Consider the following 23,913-nt stretch of genomic DNA (forward strand, 5'->3'; position numbering starts at 1 on the left):
AATGCTGGTCATAAGAATGCTTTAAGAGAATAACTATCACAATGGTAATTTGATATTTCCTAAAATCTCACTACTTTGAAAAGAAATAAATATCAACAAATAAAAAGAAGTGAAAGAATTTAAATTTAGGAATAGAAGATTAATAAAATAACATAACATTAATTAAAGAATAAAGTGCACAACTAAAATTAAACTTATCAAGCTATACTTAAAGCATGCACATAAAATATCGTAAGTTTTGCTTCTATAAATAGGAAAAAATCATTTTATTTCTTTAAGCTAAAAGTGGCAACAAAAAGTAGTTCTGTTGGTCCAAACACAACAAAACATTATACAGAAACAAATTCACAAAATGTTTTTAATAACATATACTGAATAGTTTTGTGCAAAAAAAAAATAAATAAATAAACAGATAAAAAATTAAATAAAAGAAATTGAAAAAAAAAATAAGCATAACATATTGTATAAATCCATCAAAGTAGTTGAACATTCATTATTCGAAAACATATTATATTATCAACAAATCAATTTCTTTTACCTTTGCATGTTTATAGTCATTATTAATACATATGTAGCTCAGTGACTGTAAAACGTTTAAGGCTTAATATGCAATTTTGAAAATAATGTTTGCAAATAATTTTGTTTAGAATATTTTAGCTTTTTATTTTATTAAATTAAATACTAAAAGAAACAATTATATTTATCAACGAAACGTTTACCCAAGAACAATAAGGTACCATACAAAGTTAAAACTACACAAATTTCAATTAAAATTACAGACACATGTTTCGAGGTTACAAGGACCTGCTTTTCCAATGAAAAAAATAGATTATGGTTACAAATTAGTAAGATAAAAGAGACGTCTTTTCACCCATAAGACAAAAGAATCATTTATACAAATGTTTGTTTGCATCAATCATTACCAAATAAAAATTGCAATACACTGAGGCACCTACAAAGGTGTGTTGTTAAGGTTCATAAGTTAATGCTTTTTTACTTAAGAACTTTTAAATTCAACATAATCCTAGTTGTAGAAGCAGTTGAGGCTTGTTGGACCAGCCTCACTTATTTTAATACTATGTATTTATATTATTTTTTTCATTTTAGGAAATAGTTGATCTTAATTTTTCTTCAAATCCTTTCACAGAGTCACACCCTACAATGGTATTCTAACAGTTTTAGCAAGTTGAATTTTAGCTTTGTATTTATTTTTCAAAAAACATTTTCATTAAAATTTGAGCAGTAATTTGAATTCTTGTCATAATGCAAGCTCTTTAATTAAATAATTATTTGCAGTTTGTTTAGTTTTCCTCTACAAAAAGAAAAATAAATATTAACAATATTTTTAAAACCTGGGTGAATGTTGACTATGGACTTATTATATCTACAATAAAGATATAATACAAATGTTAAGCCATTTTTGCCTTCAAAATAGTTACATTGGTGTCCTAATTATCTGAATACTTTCAAGTTATAGTCCTAAATTAATAGCAACAAAACTTCAAAATAAAAGTGAAGCAATGTTTTAATTTTAAGTGCAATCAACACTTGCAGCAGTCATCTATTATTTCTTAAATTAATACAGGTTTTAAAATCATTAAAAAAAGTAGCACATGCACAGGCATGAGTCATTTGGATTGAGGTACACAAAAATATTTTCAAAATTTAAAATGCAGATTCAAGGAACTCAAAATTTATGTTAGAAATATTTTTATTTATTTGTTTATTTTTTTCAATTTTATTTCATTTATTTTAATTTAGTTTGTTTTGTTTCGGCAAACAAATCAACAACATTTATATTGAGCTTCACCATGTCAATTATTATGCCTTTTTCAATTGAGACCATAGTTAGAATGCATAATTTGTCATCAATTTCTTCATTACACTTCTTAAAAAATGTCTTAGTAATTTTAATTCGTGAATATTAAAACAATGAAAAAATGAGATAATATATGCCAAAGAATGTTGGTTTTTTTTTCCACTCTTTATGTCACCAAAAACTTAAATTAGCAGTTTGATTTTCTGAGAAGAGTTTTATTAAATATTTTTATCACCACAGTTTTTTTTGAAAATGTTCAATTCAATAACACTTTCTATACATTAATTTTTTAACAGAGCTTTTGTGGAGTGAACCAACGTTTCTTAGGCCCGGAGTAGGTTGGACTGCATTACAAAAATAACTTCAGTTACAATTTTAATGAAAAATATTATCCAATATTGTATCTAACTTAAGCTAATTTGTGCTCAGAATGAAAAAACATAAGGTTTGAAGAACAATATAAGATATTAAATCACACCAAATATTAAATTAATCTACCTGTACTTCTACTTATGCAATTTATGCCAGAACCATCTACATTTTCAAACAGAACCAGCACAACTTGGGTCCTTATCAATTTCACTATAATAATTATTACAATATTGATTTCGAAATTCTTTTAAAAGTTTTTTTTTTTCTTTTTTGAGGATATTTCAAAAGTAGAAAGATGTAACTTAGGTCCTGAAAAAATTGTCATAACTTTTATCTTTACAACAAAGAATACAGAAACTACAAACAATTATGAACTAAAAAAACTTACTTATAAGAGCAATTTACTGCTCATTCTTTGAGAAAACCATTCAAAAAAATAACGTTGCAGATTTATGAATATTATTTAACACTGCTAAAACAATAATAAAATGTGTCTAAATGAAATGTGTTCAATATCACTGCAGGCCATGTGATTTCATTATAGGATTTTAGACGCTATTAGTCGGTCAGAAAACTAGTATAAAAATATATTAATATAGTGAAGCACCATTTATAAGTTTCTCTTTTATTCGTTTTTTATCAATTATATGTTTTTAAAATTGGTCCTTTCAAAGTCTAATACACATTAACCTATACCTATTTACATTTTTTTAATATAGTCCCTTCAAAACGTATAAATGGTGCTTCACTGTAGTACTTTAATTATTGAGGCTGGTCCAAGGTACCCCATGGTGTAATGAGCCCTAACTTCCCCCTACTAAGGAAAATATGTAAAAATTTTATAAATAAAATATTGTCTGTCAAATTTGTGTTGTACAACAGATGAAAAACATTTCAATTTCAATAAAATTAGCTTTAATTTTAAACAAGAAAATTGAAAATCTACTTTCCTAGTTGACAGGAATTTCTAGCTTTTAGGTAAGCTGAAAACTTCACAGTAAAGTACAGAGTTTAATTTTACACCACAGTATACCTTCCAATGACACTTATTTTAATTAAGAGTTCCCTTTCAATGCAAACAAACTTATAAACATCACACAAGCCTTTCTGAAAAAGAAAAAAAAAAAAAAAACAGTACAAATCAACTAAAATGCAAGAAACTAACAAAATGTTGCTTCACTTATCAAATGTGTGAGTGCATAAAGAAATAGAAGGAAAATAATGATACTCAGTAACAATCTATACTAATACTGAATGAATTCAATAGAATATAGTACTTATACACCGTTGAGAAAGCCATTGTAACTCATAATCAATATATAAAACATAAAACAAAGATTCAATTAATAAATAAATCGAGATTTTATTTTTTCAATAAGAAAAACTAAAGATGAAAATCAGAATTAAATATTTCTCCCCCCAAAAAATTTAGCTCATAAAACAGAAAATATTTGCAGTTTATTTTACAACAAAATTTTTCGTTCTTGAAATGAACGACTTTCAAGTTCAACATTATTTACAACTTCGTGCGAGAGTCATGACATGACAGACAGAACCAATACACCAAATAAAAAAAAATGTTGATATCGTAACCAATGGACTTTTTCGTTGCCACCTTCAAAGCATAATAGACATCAAAACGGACCTTATTCACGGTTTGGCAACGCTCCCATCAGCTGTCCGTCTGCGGGTATTTTGACCAATTACGTAGGTTGCGTTCGATGAACCTCACCGGTCTACCGGTAAGTAACCAGTAACAAACCGCAGCGTTCTATGATCAACCGGTTACCATTCTGAGCAGTTGATTGGAGCAGGTGATCATTAGTTGTCACGTGATTAACTAACCGGTCGCTCTCGGTCGTGCTCGTCGAACGCAACCGTAGTGTCAGTAGTGCTAAAGAAACTCGTTTTATTTAAGGATTACTGGACTTCATGCGCATAATGAACATGTTTAGGGCTTAAAAAGACTTACGAATGCATGAAAAATGGCGAGAAACGGGGAAAATAAAAAGGGAATTCAAGTTTTCACCATGTTTTTGATAAGGAACCAAAGTGGCTTAAACCCATGAAAATACGATAATAAAGAGAGTATTTCGTATCAAATGAATCGTTCATCATTCTTTTACAACGTTTCTTAGTTAAAAACGTAAAAAACCTGCCATTTTTAAATAGAAAGAAGAGTTTATAAGAAACACAAAAGCAAGTGTTATTATACGCTGTAGTGCCAGATTTTCGTCTGCTACAGTTCCCACAATGCACTGCAGTGAGGGATTTTTACCCGCAGTGATTAGTGCACAGAAATTAAAAGAAAAGAAATTTTGATAGTTTCCATTTATGCTTGCGTTCGACCAACCTCACCGGTCGACCGATGAGTAACTCTAGTCGCTATATATGCCTAGAGTCCCTATATGCCTAAGGTCGTGCTCGTCGAACGTAAGCAAAGAAACATGTAATATAGTAATACTGCAGCGCTACTCCTACGAACGGCAAAAGTGAGCAGCGTTGCATCCTCGTAGGCTACGTTGTTTGTTTACAACTTCGCTGTAGAATACAGCTCAATGATTGTGGCCGGATTTCATTTTCATACAAGAAGTAATTCGAGTTCCATACATGAGGCGCATGAGGACATGAGCTGAGAGCAGACAGTAATGGCATTCACTCTTTGAATGGTAACTAAAATTGTTAGTGTACTTAAAGGATTATTGTTTTATGCGGATTTCATTTTGTCAAATTTTGTTGCATTATTGAAAATTTTGAATGGAGAAGCAATGCTGTAAATTGCAACAATATTTCCGAGAAAGCATGTTTATTGCTAAAACATATGTAGGATACGGTTCCATACAGGTCCCGCTCTGGTCCCGCAATTCCCGTTGGCGATGGAATCGGGTCCCGCTTGGCGATTCAGAACTCTCTTCAGTTTCATGAATTGTTTAACGATGCCAAAGATTGGCATGCAGCCAATTGTGGTAATCGCGCAAGTCTTAGAATAGGATACGTAATCAGGGTCGGTATCCAAATTAAATACAGCGTTGTTCATTTAAGTTTAATGTTATTGGGGTTCGTGTATAAGATGTGATCGGTTAAGGTATAGATACCGATCGAGAGTGATGTTAGGGGGTTCGCGTTGTTGCTCAGTTGCTCCTAGTCCCCTCCCCTCCCCCCATTCGGACGCTTTTTTTCTGAGGGCCGTCTATGCATTTAAATTAAAAAAGTAAATTTTTTAAATTAATTTAAAGCCTTTAAAATAGAGGCAGTGGTGTATCCACGGAAGCGTATATCCCCAAACTGTTTTTCTGCCTCCACCACTGGGGGGTTACGGGGGGGGGGGGAGATGGATGTGTGTAATTTTGTGCTTTTCTTCAATTATATTTAATGCATTGTTGGAAGATTGTATCGTTGCAAACATTTTAACTGTTTTTCTGCCACGGCCACAAGGGGGGGGGGGATTAACGCGTTTAAAGTCATGTTATGGGTTTCTTCGTTTTGTTTTTTAAAAATATATTTGATGTATTTTTGGGGGATTGTTTCGTGGTAATATTTCATAATTGAGGGTAGGGTGTTTCAAAGAAAGGGGGGTACTCCCCCCCCTTTAAACCTTATTATCTTCTACCTTAAACGTTAGAAAGGGATAGATTGTGTGTGGGGGGGGGGGCGTGTACATGTTAAAACTTTGGGCGGGGGTTGTATCTTTAAATTTTAATGGGGCCTTTCAGTCATTATATATCACGGAAGATTGTTTCGCGGAACATTGCATAATTGAGGTTGGGGGGGGGCGAAGACGTGTAGAAATTTTAAATTTTGGGCGGTGAGGATTGTATTTTTTAATTTTAATGCATTTGAGTCATCATTCCACCGGAAGATTGTTTCGTGGTGACATTTTATAGTTAAGGTTGTGTAGCGGGAGACGTGTATATATTACAACTGGGGGGGGGGTTGTATTTTTAAATTTTAATGGGGCATTTGAGTCTTCATTCCACGGAAGATAGTTCGTGGTAACATTTCATAGTTAAGGTTGTGTAGCGGGAGACGTGTATATATTACAACTTGGGGGGAGGGGGTTGTATTTTTAAATTTTAATGCATTTGAGTCGTTATTCTACAGGAGATTGTTTCATGGTAACATTTCATAGTTGGGGGCAGGGGTTATAACCAGAAAAAAGGTAAGCTCATTAGTTGTGTAAGGGTCCCGAGGAGGAGGGAGGGTTTAGAAAAATCTCCACATTTCCTTAGTTTTCTTTTGGGGGGGGCGGGCGGGGGGGGGCACATTTTTACTTGATATTTCCCAAGTCCATGTATTTTGTATTGGAAATCAAGTGGTTTGGCAGGGAATAGAATGAATAGTTTACAAGAAAAAGAATCGCACTGTGTACGGCAAGTTTTATTTTTAATTAGTCATCAGAAACAAAAAAGAAAAAAATTTAGAAAACACATTCAGTCTAGGTTCCAACTTTTTCGTAAATATTTCTGTACACAAAAAGGTTTTTAAAAATAATTTTAAAACCTTAATTTAGTAACGATTCCAGTGATGTAAGATTTGCAGACGTATTTAAAGAATAGTATTGAGATGTTTGTTTATGTTGCGCGCGGTGTATTTAAATACGCCGCGTGTAACAGTACTTGAATAACGCGAACGACGTCGTCAGCGACAGTTAATTATCTTTCAAATGAATTAAGAAACTAGTCGATCATTATTTTAAAAGTCTTATTTGTTCGCAGATTGTTTACAGTCTTCAGTAAAACAGTTAAGTTACCGGATCGAGTTCAGCCTTCTCACAATAAAGCCTTTCTATGCATGTTAACCATTACCAAAACCAATTATCAAATTATCATTCCGTTGAGCGAGTTTGATTGTTGAAACACGCGCGTTACTTGATCATCGGCTATTATTTATATGAGGATATTGTTAATATGTAGTTGAAAGCAGTAAAATAATATAAGTGATGTGTAAAAAAGAAATCTTTGATTAAACGTCTAACTGGGAGTTTTAGTGGAACTCATCCTTATGAAACATTTTATTATTTTGAACAAATAAATGAAATCTTATGTTTGAATAGGGGGAGGATTTGAAAAATATTACATAATACGTGAAGTTTTTTTTTTTTTTTTAATTTTTGCAACGTAGAAAATTTTTTTGGACGTGGGGTCGATATCATGCGATAAAAGAAAAAAAAAATCAGCACAGTAAAATATCATTTCTTTATTAAACCTATAGAAGAACTAGAAAAAAAAAGAGGTAAATTCAAAAAAAAAAAGTACCGCAATAACGTGTCTATATAATTAGCTCAATATATTAAAAAGCAGTAATCAGAATGCGTTTTACTTTAATAAACCGCATATAAATTGACACAAAAAAATAATTGGAAAAAAAAACGGTAAGGGAAAATAATACGCTGGAATTTCTTGCTCGCGTTTCAGTTTTCTAGACAGTCTAAACCTTAAGAGGCAGGAAATCCAGGATCAAAAAATATTAAGTTTGCGCGAAGCGAGCATTGGGAGGAGCCTCCTAGTTTATGTATTAGAAGTGGTGTTTTTCAGTGTTTTTTTGCGCAGCACTTATGTTACATAATCAGATTCACAGAGACCATGAATATAATAGCCAATATCTATCCACTATCATCAATGGTAATTTTGATAAAATTAAATTATATTTTCCCAATTATTGTAAACTAGAAAGTCATCCATCATGGTATGACGGGTGAAAATTTGCTTCTATGTACATTTGAACCCAGCGATTGCCTGTTTGGTGATATTTTGGTAGTGTAAATTAAATTTGGCAGTTTAATCCTTACTCCAGTGGATTAAACATTGACTCCAATATAGATAGCGGTCATTGTTGACCATTTTTACGTTTCTTTATTCTCATAAACTGGCAGTCTTACCAAAAAAAACAGTTAAGTCACCGGATCGTGTTCAGCCTTGTCACGATAAAGCATTTCCTAAACATTACCAAAACATATTATGAAAAGTTCATTTGTTGAAACACGCGGGTTACTTTATCATCGGCTATTATTTATATGAGGATATCATTCATAAAAATAAGCATTTCGAGGGCATAAACATGTACATTAAATGCATTATACTTATATGTAAAGAATGAAAGAACAGGGTTTCCAAGTTTTTGTCAGTTGGTTGTTTTATCCCCGGTTTTAACCGCAGCTTTTACAAGCAGGTAAAAAACCCCTCCTATTCCGCAAATTACTAATTTTTTAACCGAGTGATTGTTTCTTGTGACTGCTGAAATATTTTAATTCATTTGTTCAAATGTTTTGTTTTTAACATGTTCCTGGTTAAAGTAAGACAAAACAACGTTAGAAGAAGCACAAATTTGTAAATTACAGCAGACACGTGTTTCGGCGTTATAGGGAACGCCTTTTTCAATGCAAAAAATAATGAGCTTATGGATGGCTTTTGTCGGATGTCTTTTCAACCATAAGCAAAAAATAATGAGCTTATGGATGAAGAGACATCCGACAAAAGCCATCCATAAGCTCATTATTTTTTTGCATTGAAAAAGGCGTTCCCTATAACGCCGAAACACGTGTCTGCTGTAATTTACAAATTTGTGCTTCTTCTAACGTTGTTTTGTCTTACTTTACTGTTCAGCACAAAGGTATTTATTTATCTTCTGTTCCTGGTTGTCTGCTTTGTAACTGCTTGAAATTTTTTACGAATTCATTTTTGCCTCATTAATTACAACCTTTATTTCATTTGTATTAATGTTCCTCATTATAGATTTTCTTCTGTGGTGAACCAACTCACAGGAATTTCGTTCATCTGAATTGGTCAAAACATTTTTTCGGAAATGAACTTTAATACATGATAATAACATGAACTTTATCCTTTTATCATACCGAAAATCATTTCTGATTTGCAACAAATATCACAGCTAGGCGTGGGCGAAGCTGGCGACAGCCCACGGCCTTGCAATGAAACTTAGATTTACGTCATAAAATACCCAAAGATCTGAAGTTATCTAATCCTACTAAAAATTATAATATTCTGTAAAAAATGCAATAAATATGATCCATTTTTGTAGCAAATGTGTGAACTATGAGAGAGTACCAGTGTTAACATTATCCAATCAGAGTAATTATTTGAACTCATCACCTCTTAATTTTTAACCCCCCACACACAAAGGAAGGAGGTTATAAATTTCACGTGTCTGTGTATCTGTGTGTCTGTCTGTGACACTCTAGCGCCTAAACGGATGGACCGATTTTGAAAAAAAAAAAAAAGAATTTGTTCGAAAGGAGAGTTGATCGAGAGTGTTCTTAGCTAGGGGTTTCATCTGTGGATGACATTAATTAACCAAGATATTATTTAAAAACCTCTAAAAGGTTTTTAGCAATTTTAGCTGTGAAAACATAGTTAAAAATTTTAAAAAATATTTATCTGTTGCCAGTTTCTATTTTATAGCAAATAAAGTACTTGACTTAGATTTTTAATAATATAAGGCTTTAAAAGAATTTTCAAATTTTCCTCTCGATTTTACAGTTGCGACTCGATCGGATGTTTTTTTTAATTTTTAATTTAATCGTTGCTTGTCTTCTGTAATATTCTTTTTCCCTTCCTTTTTAAAATTTACTCTCCTTTTAACTCATTAGTCCTTTTATTATTGTTTCATTACTAATATATAATATATCTTATGTTGTGTTTTTAATCTCCTTTTGACATATGCGGTAGGATGCAACGCACCATTCTTAAGTTGTAGTTTGTGAGAAAATCCTTAATTTTAAGCACGAGAAGACAATTTGTAAAACTATTATGTTGTGGTTGAACTCAGGGTTGTCGAGAGCCAAGGCGGATTACTAGTTAGTTTGGTCGCCAGGCCCCCTCCCTATATAAAACTTATAAAAATTAAACACAACTCTGATTCCGACACGGGCCCTTGCAAGGGTCGGGCTCCTCGCATCGGACTAGGCTGACATGCCCTCTCAATTGTCCCTGGCTGAATTATTATGTGATAAGTGGGGTACTATGTGGTATGGGGCCCCTTTTTTCTATTCATATTGACTAGACAAGATTATTGCGCGAAATTATTTAAACGTAAATGAAACCCTTCCGCATGCGGAGACGTTGAAATATATATGATATGAGTTTTACATCTATAGATCAAATAAAAATGAAGCATGGAATTTCTATTCCCATTGTATTATAGAAATAAATCAGAGCTTAATTACCAATCAGACCAAGCTGTTTGGCCATGGGTCCCCGATTTTTAAGGGTCCCAAAGAGACTAAAATTGTAGTAGTCTACTATTTAAGAAAATTCAGGAACTCTTTATTTATTTACCTTTTTTTTAGGAGAACAAGTGTGGGATGCTCTAACTTCCAACAACAAGTATTTTGCATGAATGGTTTAACACCTCAACAACCCTGAAACCATTACCCCCTAGTTTCCATTAATGCTTACGTTTGACTACTGCAGAGGACCCCCGAAAAATGTTTGTTTAGGAATTGTCACCCACTATGTTACCGGGACCTGAAAATATTATACAGAAAGATCCAACTAGGAACACACCACGCGTAGTGCATATATCCAAAGCAAAAGATCACAGGTTGACCTTAATTCGTTCAAGTGTTGTTACGTAACCTGTCTGATATGCAGTGAATTTTACTGAACGTGAATTTTAAGTATTTGGACTGCAGACTGACAATAAGATAATTATGCTGGAAGCAATCCTTTTTTCAGAAGCCTATACTAGCTTTAGAAATGTTCAAAATGGAGTTAAAACTGCATATTTTGGGTAAAACAGCAGCACTTATCTAAAAAAGTAGCGCTACTAGCGAAGAACTAGTTTCCTATTACAATTCAGAGCCCCCAAACATATATAAAATTCCTTCTCAAACTCTGGGCACCAAAGAAAAAAACCTTTTTTTTTTTTTTTTTGTTCCCCTGTGTTTTAGTTTCTTCTCTCCCACAACTAAGCATCTTTCCAAGGCAAATAATCAACAAATAAAATAACTTTTGAGCTCAGACGTCCAAGATTTTAATAATGTTTGGCTCGCAGTTAAATGTGAAAAGCGAAAATGTTTCTTTTTTTGTCCAGTTTTTCAGGCATTAGTATTTTGTTACATTATTTTATGAATCGCCATTATAAACCAAAATTCAAAATTTGTACCCCCCCCCCTTCCACACCAACATCATCTTTTATAACTTTGTTAAAACTTGCATTAAAAATTTTACTTAGGTCTCATTTAAAGGAATGTACGTTCAACATGATGTTGAAAACCAATTGTTCCAAATAAAATATTTATGTAAAAACCTTATTTTAAAAAAACGCGATCTTCGACATTTTTCGAAAAATTATTTTTTTAGCTATCGACTACAGCAGAGTCAAGATTGTAGAATGAATATTAAGAAATTAATGTTTGCGACAGAGCTTTTTTGAGTAACAGAGAGATGTCAATTAATGGGTCAATTTTAAAACCTTAAGTTCCTTTCAACTACTTACAAGCTTAAGAATTCCTGTATCAGCTACTAAAATAAAAAAAAAAGGAATAAAAATACTGAAATATGTTTTTGAAGTCTCCCCCCCCCCCCCCACCTTTAGCTGATTGATTGACTTAATATGGATTTCCTGCAGCCTGCACCAGTAAATGCGATGTTAGTTTAAATTGCGTCAAATGTAATTTTTAGTTATAATCAAGGACCTCGCGAAATTCAGTTGCCCACCCTCAGTTTTGATGTAGCTACGCCACTTTGAGAGCATCATTTTTTTTTTTTTTTTTTTTTTTTTGAATTGCCCGTATTATCATATGCTTTAATCTTTGGCGATATTTTTTTTCCTGCCTGAAATAGAATCACATGTGCTACTATGTTGCTAAAATATTGCCTGATAGGTGGCACTAAAAGTTGAGTAAATATTTCACACTTTGCCCCACATTCCCCTACTTTGAATGTGATAGTATTAGTATGAAACTATTTGAATTTATTTTGTGTTCTGGATAAAACTCATATCGGAGTTTTCGGAATTTATTCTGGATAAATTCACATCGTCAAAACTGCACATGAAGGAACTGATTGTTCAAAACACAAGACAAAATATAGAAATCACCAAAGGAAAAGCATGAAAACACGCAGAATACACAAAACGAGTTAGAAAAAAAAAAAAGCATAGGATTTGTGCATCAAAAATTCTTTAATTTGATATGATTTTAAAAACAGCCAGTGTCATACATTCAATGAATATAAATCCGCCCCCACTCCCCTCTTTCCTGCCTGCACAGCTGGGAAAGTAAACAGTATAATGCGTCAGTGGGTGGGGGCAGATCAAATTTGCACGACAAGGGGACAAGGGAAAGGGATTGACGTGTGTGGGCTTCGTCGAAAGCTTCCCGTGAGGCGAAAGGGCATTATAAAACGGTCGTAAAAACTTCTTTCTTGTGATTGAAAGGCAACTACTACTGATAAAAATTTCCTTAAGTGGGCAGGGATGGGAAAGAAAGATGTTATAAGTATCATATATTTGTAATGTCAAAAGCACTTTGGATTAAATCCTCCTCTCTATTTCTTGCTTTTACAAATAAATTAAGTAACAAAAGTGGGCAATTCCACGGGTAACTGACATTCACGAAGCAAAACAATCAGAATGTTGAAACATACAAACCCAAAATTCATTTTTTCTTAAAGATAGTTCCTCCTTGTTTGTTGTCTTTTAATGCTAAATTTAATGGTGAAATTGAATTTTGAAATTAAATATTCGATTATTTTACATAAGTATAGTTAAAAACACGCAACTGTCTAATCCTATTACAATTGGATTGGAAGCAAATCATATATATATATATATATATATATATATATATATATATATATATATATATATATATATATATATATATATATATATATATATATATATATATATATATATATATATATATATATATATATATATATATACACAGTAAAACCTGTGTAAGTTGACCACTTGCGGTGCAGTACTTTGGTGATCAACTTATAAAGGGGTAATGTTTTTTTTTTTTTTTTTGTCATTTCTTGCACCACGTTTTCATTTTTTGACTAATTGACACTTACTCTTTCTGTTCAATTCACTTTCGTTGTTTAACATTACTTTGAAACAAAAATGTAAAATGTTATTCAAATATTTTTAGAGATAATTTTCCCAGAATGACGTATAATGTGTCATGCAATTTTAAAATTTCAGTAAATTGATCAAAAAATAAATCTTACATCTTACTGTTTATGAAAAGTTACTTGTTAGGTATTAATAGTTCCTAAAAATTCATAGCTATTCAAAAATAATAAATTTTTCGCTTTATTTTTTTTCTCACATACATTTATAACCATGATGATCTATTGTTCAACAAAATAATTCCTTATTGAAGTTTGGCGCATTTATTAGACACTAGTTTTAGAATTTCCATATGTGGCAGCTAATTTTCTTTGGATTAACTCCCATTTCAATTAATTTTAATATTTCATACTTTTTATCAATCTCAAGTTCAACTAACTTTCTTTTTGAAGGCATTTTAAGTAAAACTTATAACGCAAAGAACAACAAGATGAACTTTCATAGTTCAAAAAGGCAGTTGAAAATGAAAATGTCCTATCTCTTAATCCCTTGCACCAGAAATACTGAAATGCAAGTAACTTTACTCTTTAGCACAATTCCAGTGTTGCCACAAAATATTGCAACTGGAAAAAAAGAAACTTTGTACTTTTCTATTGGCACACGTTTTCATTGAGCAGAGTACAAAAGGCAATCTCAAATAGAAGAAAAGAAAAACAAGTTTGGAAAAAATTAGCAAGAAAAAATTGAGTAAGAACAAGCTAAAACTTATACAGCATAATACTATTAGTAAATGTAAAAAAAAATATTGGTGTCCTGGACTCTAGCTGAAAAAAAAGTTATTTTGAACCCCCCCCCCCCCCCCCCCCACCGGACAATGTTTCCATGAGTTCTATTTTTCATGTGTTTTTTTTTTTTTTTTTTAGGATCCTTTCAGGCCAACGAATCTACTTTTAAGTACATAAATATGTGCACAAATGTACTTTGAAAGTGGACATAAAATATTTTAACGTTTCAAGCCAATTAAATACTAAACCCAATATGATACAGCGTTCCCACTCTTCCAGCAGTTAAAAAGATAAGGCCTTTATGTGACTTTTTCCGGCACATTTTTACCGATTCACGCCAATGGTGCAACAAGGTACTTTTCACGGTGGAAAGAGTTTCGCTTATAAATAATCGTAAACACATTATATAGGTCGGTAGGGCCTGATTACTGAATAGGCCAACTAGGCCTTGGCCTAGGGCCCCCCGCTCTTTAGGGGCCCCCAAATTGCTAAAATTGCTTTACCCAACGAAAAAAACGGTAATGTTTGATTACAGGGGCCCCTGAAAAAGGGTTTGGCCTAGGGCCCCTCAACGTCTTAATCGGGCCCTGTAGGTCGGACCTAGTTATCGGTCACCCTTCGCGACTTAGCGAAAGTAAGCTAAAAGCGGGGTGTCCTTAAAACCAATTCATATGCATTTGTTAATAAATAAGAATATATATGAATAGAAAATTCTTTGTCAAATCTAATATGTTCCAAATTATCAGTTTATTAGGTTGTAGCTTTTTAGCAAATGTCTTTGCCCGTTTATTATAAGTCGAAGGGTTCGTAAAATCCTAAAAAATAGAACCTTTTTTTTCATGTTTAGGGTTTTGACTACTAAATATCGATATTACGGAAGACCCTACACAGGGCCGCGCCAAGCCTGATCGGCGCCGTCGTGCAAATGTCTTTTGAGCGCCTTTATGCTCTGGCGTTCGAGGAAAATATAGTTAACACCTGCTGGGAGGTTTTATAGACAAATATAAAACGGGAAAAGAATAACGTTTGGAATTTAGTTTATACAAAAAAAATGCGTGAATATTTATTTTTTCAATGTGGTGTACGTTTTTACTTCATATCTCGAAATTATTTTGAGTTCAGCAGCTCCTCTGATATGCTAATGCGTTTTGGAAGAAGAAAATACATTAATATCTAAGTTAAAGCCACTTTGAATATCTATCTAATCTCTAATAAGTGATGAATAATTAATAAAACTTTTATGGCTGTCAAAACATGATAACAGGAGCAGTGACGCAACTAAAAAATAGGTTTAAGGGGCACAAATTGAAAGAAAAACTCTTTTACTAAGAGGGGTCCAGGGATTCTCCCCGGAAAATTTTTGAAATATGTAGTTTGAAAAACGCAATTTTAGACGGTTTTTAGTTGTGTTATGGGGAAAATGGGTACAAGGCAATCTGCGGAAATTTATAGAAGTTGAAGCTTTAAAATATGATTGTATAGTTCATATCTATAGACGTTAGAATAAGGAATGGAACTCTGAGATTCTACCCGATCGTTTTTTTCTTTGAAAAATAGATAGAAATCAGTTCCCCTTTTCTCCCCACCAATTTTCCGAAATTGAACAAAAACGCAATTAAAGACACTTTGAAGATTTTTACAAGAAGGGAATTCCGAAGCTCCCCCCCCCCCCCCCGATTTTTTTTTTTTTTTTTTCAAAGTTAAAGTCCTAAAAACCTAAGCAGTATTCTATGATATTAGGAGATGTGGTTCAGAGGCTATTCTAACTTAGGTTTTTCAAAAGACTTATGAAAAATTGAAGTTTTTATGATATTTAAGAACGGAGGCCTTTGCTCAAACATTTTCTGAAAATGAAGTCTTGAAAACGTGATTGTAAGATCATATTTGGTGACATTACGGCCGGCATTCTTTCGAAATTGAAGCTCTAAAAACGTAATTTAAGTGATTTTCGAACGGAGTTTCAAGCGATGTTGTTTTGGATTTGCTCGAAATTTTGTGAGCTTTCTCGAAATTTTGTGAAATTGAAGATCTGGAAACGAAATCTGAGATGCTCCTTAATGCTTTTTTATGCGCACTAGGAAAAAAAGAAAAAAAAAAAGAAATAGGACCCGATGGGAGTAGCTGACCAATTTATGGATATTAAAGTTTTAACCCAACACACATCATTATTTTTTCCTTATGAAAATCACTTTGTTGGACGCGTCCCCCCCCCTCCCTTTCAGAAGTAAATATTTTTGAAAAACATTCAACTAAGCATTCTGGAGGGTAGGGGGCACGGGGCGGTGCAACCAAAGGGGTGTCCTCTGAACAGTCTGGTTGCGCCACGAAACAGGAGGTGACTGATTATATTTCTGAATTAAAGGATAATATTGCAGAGGATATTCCGCTTTAAAATCTGAGACTGAAACTTGTCGCTAAAAAGACTACTTCCAACTTACGAAGTCGTTGAAAAGGCATTGAATTTAATGTCTAAAACAAAAACATTGTCCAAAGCTCTTTCTTAAATTTAATACAGAAATAGTTGAAGAAAAAGGGGATGAAGGAATTGAGTAATCATGGTTAAGTCGTTACTTTTCTGAACTAAAAGTTAATGTAAATTATTGTCTACAAAAAATGCATATTACGCACAAGTAAATAATATACTAACGTGCTTAACGTATTTTTTAATGTATGATAATATGATGCAGTGGAATTACCAAAGACAGTAGTTAAAAATCACAAAAAGACATTTTGCACAAATTATAACATATTCACCGCAAGAACAAAAATGGGGAATATTAAAATTTCTTGCGCTACTTCGTATGCTCAACCTTGTGAAATTATAAACATACCGAAATAACAATCATGGCTCCACATATGAAGAAAAATGCCGATGTATGCATTAATTAGCATCACGTGTTTTCAGTGTAAAAGTTTGCGCTTCTGAATTGCATATTCAGACACAACAAGGCATTTTTCGCCCTTATAGATAGGCAGCAATGAGGATTGTTTCTTTTAATGAGCAGTATAATTTCACAGTTACTTTAATAGAAAAATAAATAAAATAATATAAATTAATTTATATTTTAACTGTAAAATATTAAATGATTCAGAAAATCATACCTTCACAACATATAAGTTTTATTGAAGAATTCAGAAACTATTTCTGCGTGAATTTCAAAGCAGTTGCCGATTTGTTCGTAAAGCCATGGTACAATTGAGATAACATTTTGAAACCTTATGACAAATGGATTAGTATCATGGTTTTGCCAAGAAACTACCATATGATTTCTTTCGTTTTGCATTTTTCATAAACTGAAAAGGAATTGATTATCTCGCAAATAGCTTCTTGGATCAAAATGACTATTTTAACCACGCCTACATATTAAAAAAAAGTTAGTTACTGGTTCTATCAAAGAAGAATTAATGGACGAATTGCGGTATTATACGTTCCCTTGAATTCGAAACCAGTGCGTTAAATGTATTCTGCAGCTCTGGCCTCTGACTCCAGTATTACTTCTTTAGCAAACAAAAATGCATTTCTTCAAACTATGCTGCTAACAAATATGCTAAACTTTTCAGAACAATTAATACTGGACTCTGAAAGGATTTGTATCAATAGTTAATCGCTAAGAAGTTGTTAACTTTGGAAAAGAATTGTGCAAGAACTTCCGTTTCAGACTTCGCAAAAATAAATAAATTAATATAAAAAAAACACTAACAACAACATTATAATGCACGAAATCTGAATTAAATTGCAGACACATGTTTCGGAGCTATTAAGAGCTCCTTTTTCAATGTAAAAGAGCCAGTTTATGAATGAAAATTCATCCGTCTGAGGATGATCTTTACATCGGTAAGAGGTTCCTGGTTTGCCCAGCCCATCATTTAGACAAAAAATGGGGAGGGGGGACTACTCTTTCATCCCACCGATATAAAAGAATTGCAAATTTGGCGATTTTAGAACTGGTAAAATGCTCATGCAAAAAAAGTAAATGCTCAACACTTTTATGACGCAGCGGATTTCCGTGCACGAATATGTGAGAATGTTTAGACCTGGACGATGCAAAATACTGTTTTACTGGAAAGGGGATAACAGTTCCAAGGAATCTGACAGTAAAAACCAGCTTTAATTGCTGTTATTTATTAGTATTGGTTTGCTGACTAATAGTTCAAAATTCTTGATAGCAATAATATCCTTTTGAAACGGTTTAGCATGTGAAAAACGTATTTTAATGGTTAATTTAAATGTATATTTTCTTTCAAACATGGTTAACTAATTCACTAAACACATTCTTGTTTTTATTTAACTGTTTTGGTAGCACGTGGATGTAACGGAAAATGTGTATTTTTTCTGTTTTTTTTACTTAAAATTTATGATGTTGACATAATAAAAAAAGGTCACAGTTTCAATAAATGTTTTGTTTCGTTAAAAAACTTTTTATACTTGCACCCGAAAGAAACACCTCACCAGAAGAAAAAAAGAACAATATTAAGCAGCCCATAAGCAGATAATAGGTTCAATTTTCATTATATTATCATTTGGCTGAATACACATTAAATCTATTTCGCTCATTTTCGTAACTTAATAAAATTAGGTACCATATTCGAGGCCACTCACAGCTGAAAGGCTTCAGGTTAAATATCAATGGTTTACATTATTACAACATATTCGTAATTGCATATAAATATCCTTTAGGAGTTCTTTAAACTATGAAAAATTGTTGCGGGCGCATAAATTATGAAGAAATTGCTTGTTTAGAGAAACAAATAATCTTTCAATTGAATCTCCTCCACTCCCCCCTCGAATCGAAAAAGACAATGTAAAAAAAAAAATCAGTGTCAGGGGGGGTAACGATAGTTTCTCGTTACTGGAACCTCTATGTAATCACTGGCGCAGTGTGGGGGGGGACATGCTAGTGTTAGATACTTTGGTTTTATCATTACTGTCAAACTTAATGCATTAGTTTATACATATGTTTTTTGTACAGTTTTGTGCAAAAAAAAAAAAAACAGATGGTAATTCTAGTTGCGCTATACTTGTAATGGATCTCATAAACTAAATAAGGTTTGTTATTGCAATACCAAAAATTTTAAATTCACAACGCCGTGCCCAAGGGAAGACTTTACAGTTTAAACCCCTCCCATTGGAGGATGGGGGGATAGTAACAAGTATGACAATTTGCTGTACCTTTACCGGCAAAAATTATGTTTATTAAAATAACTGACAAGTCTGATAATGTAAAGCACCCACAGAGGTAATAGTGTTTCATATAACGTTATGGTAAGACTGGCATTTCTCACAAAAAAAAAAAAAAAAAAAAGAAAGAAAGAAAAGGAAAATTAATTTGAATGTTGACATCTTGAATTCAAATTATGCTTTTCGCAATCACGAGTGTGTGTATGTAGGGAGGCGTGTGTGTTTGTGTGTGGGGGTATGCGTGTTTGTGTGTAGGGGGTATGTGTGTGTGTGTGTGTGTAGGCATGCGTGTTTGTGTCTGTGTGCTGGCATAAGTGTGTGGGTAGTTGTGTGTATGTGTTTGTGTGTGTGTGCGTGGGTGTGTAGTTGTGTATGTATGCGCGTGTGTGTAGGACATGGATGCAACCTGGAGACGGTTTCGCTATAGGAGCAGCATGTGAGGAACCGGTCGACGGTGATGGTGCGGAGGGTGGCGGTGGGAAAATAAAATTAAAGGACGCCAAAAACAGTCAAATGAAAGCAATAAGCAATCGTGATTGCTCAAAAAGTGCCGTGACGAAATGCATAGTAATCGTGTTTCGTAACATAATTTGCCTCTTCAATAGTTTTCTTTCTGCTTAGTTTATTAAATATTATTTCGTAACATAAAACCTGACAGACGTTATATGTTAGAAAAAGTTATTTGGGACCAACTTTTAATATTTTCGCAGTATGCCATTCAATAAACTTAAGAAGGTTTAAAATGATTGAATATTGCCACTAGCGCAGCCAGAATTTACCTTACTGGGGAAAGCAGAGGGGGTGTTAAAACAGTCCTTCCACCTAATTAAAATCCTATCATAAGAATAATCATATCGTTCAAAACAAAGGGATCCCATGCCATCATGCCTTCTTGATTGTAATCATTCAGCAGCAAAGAATTATTTGGTACATGGGTACTGTTTCCTTTTATTGTGCTAAATTTTTCTTGACTATACTGCAAAAGACTGAAGAAATATGTATTAACTTTATTTCATTTTCCCCCAGACATGTTTCTTTTCTGCATGCTAAGAGAGATGCCTATTCATTAAGTTCTATTGAAATGCTCTGACACTCTCCCATTAATAACCTTATAATTCCGTTCAAATGCCGTAGTCGTGCGTTGATTTAAAAAAAAACTCTAGTTGACAAAGCACGACAATGGCTTTTGAATTGAATTATAATGTTATTAATGTGAAAGTGACAGAGCATTTCAATAGAACTAAATGAATAGGAATATCTAACATATCAAAGCACTGGTTTTAAACGATGATATCAAACAGTACCACACCTTGTTTCAAAACATTTTACGGGTTTTTTCCCATAATCGGGTTTCAGTTTTTAAAAGTTTTTTTTTTTTTTTTAATATTTTTCGTTTAGAACTATGATGGACAACAAAATAATAGCGTAAGTAATACGCACTTAAAAAGCAAGCATTTTAGTTTGAGATGCAATAATGGTCAACTAAATTTATTGCTATTACTCGCTTTTAAACTGATAGAAAATTTTAACTATACATGATTGATCTTACTTCATAAGACTATAATTAGTAATCAACATCAAACTTGTTTCTTATTCCTATAATAATAAATTATTTAAAATCCGCGCTAAAGAAATGGATTAAAATCGAGATTTACCAGGTAAAATCCACTTCTATTGTTGAAGTCGGTTGAACTGTAGCGTATGTTACTCGGTCTGTAATGACGAATCGATTAACACCTTATTCATTAAAAATTGGATAAAATGTTTAGGGGCTTAAACCTTGCTTAAAGTTTAATATGTGTTTATAGGTTTCTTGTTTTTTTTTTTTTTTTTTAGTATGGAGCATTTTTATGAAAACAATTAAGTGAAGTTTCGTAATGGTAATTTCTTACTATTTCTAAAATACATTTACATTAAAAAGAATGAAATTATATAGGGTAACGACCCCCCAGTAATTGGCACTTTAAGAGTTTATTCTTAAATTTACCTCTGTTTTCATTACTTAGAAAAAAAATATTCACTTGCAAATATTTTTTATTAAAGAATCCACGTCTATGCATCTATTTAGTTCACTAAAATCAAAAATATTCGAATTAATGTTTTTATAAAAATATATGTATAAATAGTTACCAAAATCACCAGTAATTGGCACCTGATACCCCAGTGTATGACACCTTGTGATCCAGTAATTGGCACATGTTAATAAAACTGGAAAATCACTTTATTTTTGACTTTTAGATTACATACCAATTTCATCATCATAAGAATCGTAATTAATGTTAATTTAAAGTAGGTAATTTTACATAAATCAATGTTAAATGACACATCTTAAAAAAGTATTTTATAGAGCTAAATAAATTTGGAGCGTTGCATTACAGAAAACTATCCAGATTATTGCTGTTTCATTAGTCGGTATGCAGTTTCGATTTTAAGAATTATAGCTGTTTCGACACAAAAAGAAACTGTGACCCAATGATTCTAAGGGACCATAAAAAATGAACCGATTCTCTACAGTCGCAATATCTGACTGATGGCCCAACATATTTGTTTTTTATTGTTCCACTTAAAATTATAACAGTATATTCTGTAGAATTCGAATCATTAGTAGAACCCATATAATATAGTTACTGTAAAAGTAGAAGCTTTTGCAACAAAAATGGCTGATTTAACACAAGCCACAATTGTTTCTCTTTCATATGCACTGCTACCATTTAGAAACATGAATTGAAGTTATAATCTGTAAAGTAAATGTGCATACAGTTGACATATAGCTCTCTACTTTTAAAAGATTGGATACGAATCTTATTTTAGGACATTTTTGTTGGAAGTGCCAATCACTTATCCTTAGTTTCCAAACATTTCACTCTGTCTTCAGAAAATTTTACTTGAGTTCGCTATCATCCCTGGATTGAAGTCTCAAATAATGCAGACTGAAGATGACGCATTTAACTTTAATAAATCGCAGTTACCAACCAATGCAGAAATTTTACAGTGAGATATATCAAGAACTAAAACTGAAAAACTAATAAGATAAAATGTAACTAAGCAATAGAATTAATTGATGGAATGTTTGGAATGCCAGTGATTGCTTCCCATCTTCATATTTACAATTAAAAAGAAATGCGACAAATTGTTTAATCATGTGAACAAATGATTGACAAGAATACTAAAAACAAATGGCGGACTCTTGGCAAAAGACATTTTGATATAGTAACACTCTCTCTATATAGAATACGAAAGATATTTGATGAAAAATTTTCAAAACCAACCCTTTTTCAAAAACCAAGAATGTTATCCAAAGTAAATGCTGATCACATTAAGAACCTGGAAAAGGGGGGGGGGGGGGACAGGTTATCATCGATTCTGGAACTGATAATTTGGAACATATCAGATTTGACACAGAATTTCCCATTTATATACATTCTTATTTATTAACAAATGGACGTGAATTGGCTGTAAGAACACCACGCTTATAAGGTCCCTTTCACCAAGTCCCGAAGAGTGACCGTAATATGACAAGGTCCGACTGTAAACCTATACTGTATGTTTCTCACTAGCGCAGCCAGAAATACCTCCTGAAGAGGTTTTTAGATCCAAAATACCTCCTGGAGGGGTTTTTTTGATCAAAACAGATCTTGCATATGCATAAACTACAGTGTTATAATTTGCATTTATGTCAAAACCAACGGCTGTGGGGGCGTTTTCAACCCCCCCCCCTCGCTTCGCCACTTCTGTGTCTATGTATGTTTATAAGCGAAACTCTTTCCAGCATGGAAAATTTCTTGTTGCACCATCGACGTGAAGTGATCCTAAACCGGTAGAAATGTGCCGGGAAAATGGCCATATAAAGGCCCAATTTTTTAATCTGCCTGAAGAGAAAAAAAATATGCACTACTTAAAAGTAAATTCATTGATCTGTAGGGATCCTTACAAAAAATAAAAATATTAATAAAATTCACGAAAACATTGATTTGGAGGGGGGGGGGGCGCTATTCAGTTTCGCAAGTCCCCTCCAAAATATTTTTCTGTATCCGCTCCTGATCACTTGCTTTAAAAGATCAGTAATTGATACATTCGTATTGATATTAAAATGACTTTAAAAAAGAGACAGGGCTATAGTCGAGCAAATTGTAGCTATTGTTACTTTTTCATCGTATGTTTTTAATCGTTCACGCACCCCTGGTTGATAATCCCCCGCTCAGTATGCAGTAAGCTATTTAATTAAAACCTATTCTGTTGAAAAAGGTTAAATATTTTTTCTTTCCCTTTCTTGGTTGGGGGAATATATGTAGGAGTTCTGGGAGAGGTTTTAACGCCAAAAACTCTCCTTCTCCTCCCCACTGGACTTCATTAAGCATACTGAACTATGAGAGATTATGTATTTTTAATTCATTTTCACAATGTAGTTCGTGAGTTATTGTCCGATCATTTTCTACCTAGCGAACATGTGAATTTTTATATAAGGAGAACATGATATTTTTACAGAGGATAGCCTGCTAGAGCAAATAGTAGTTAGTGTTACTTTTTCGTTGTATTTTTCATTTATTTCAGGATCGCGCTCCCCAGGTTGAGAATTTCTGCTGTAGATAAACATTCTTGAACAATTTTAAGAAAGATTTTTTTGAAATTCGTTCTCACCCTCATTCTTTCTATTTCAATATTTGACTCTCTTAAAATTTACATTCTGAACTCTGAATCGGTAGAGTGTAGTGAAACGAAAA

General features: G+C 32.9%; 1 protein-coding gene across 1 annotated transcript in view; it reads left to right on the plus strand.

Annotated features, from left to right (window-relative positions):
- The first annotated feature begins 4,689 nt into the window (after window positions 1-4,689).
- Window positions 4,690-23,913, plus strand: part of LOC129229892 (gastrula zinc finger protein XlCGF57.1-like) — a 37,909-nt gene continuing 18,685 nt past the window's right edge. Inside the window, exon 1 of the mRNA XM_054864277.1 lies at window positions 4,690-4,860. The gene's annotated coding sequence lies outside the window, so the exon portion shown is untranslated. The remainder of the gene's footprint in view (window positions 4,861-23,913) is intronic.

This window comes from Uloborus diversus, chromosome 1 (assembly GCF_026930045.1).
Source record: "Uloborus diversus isolate 005 chromosome 1, Udiv.v.3.1, whole genome shotgun sequence".
NCBI classification, from domain to species: Eukaryota; Metazoa; Arthropoda; class Arachnida; order Araneae; family Uloboridae; genus Uloborus; species Uloborus diversus.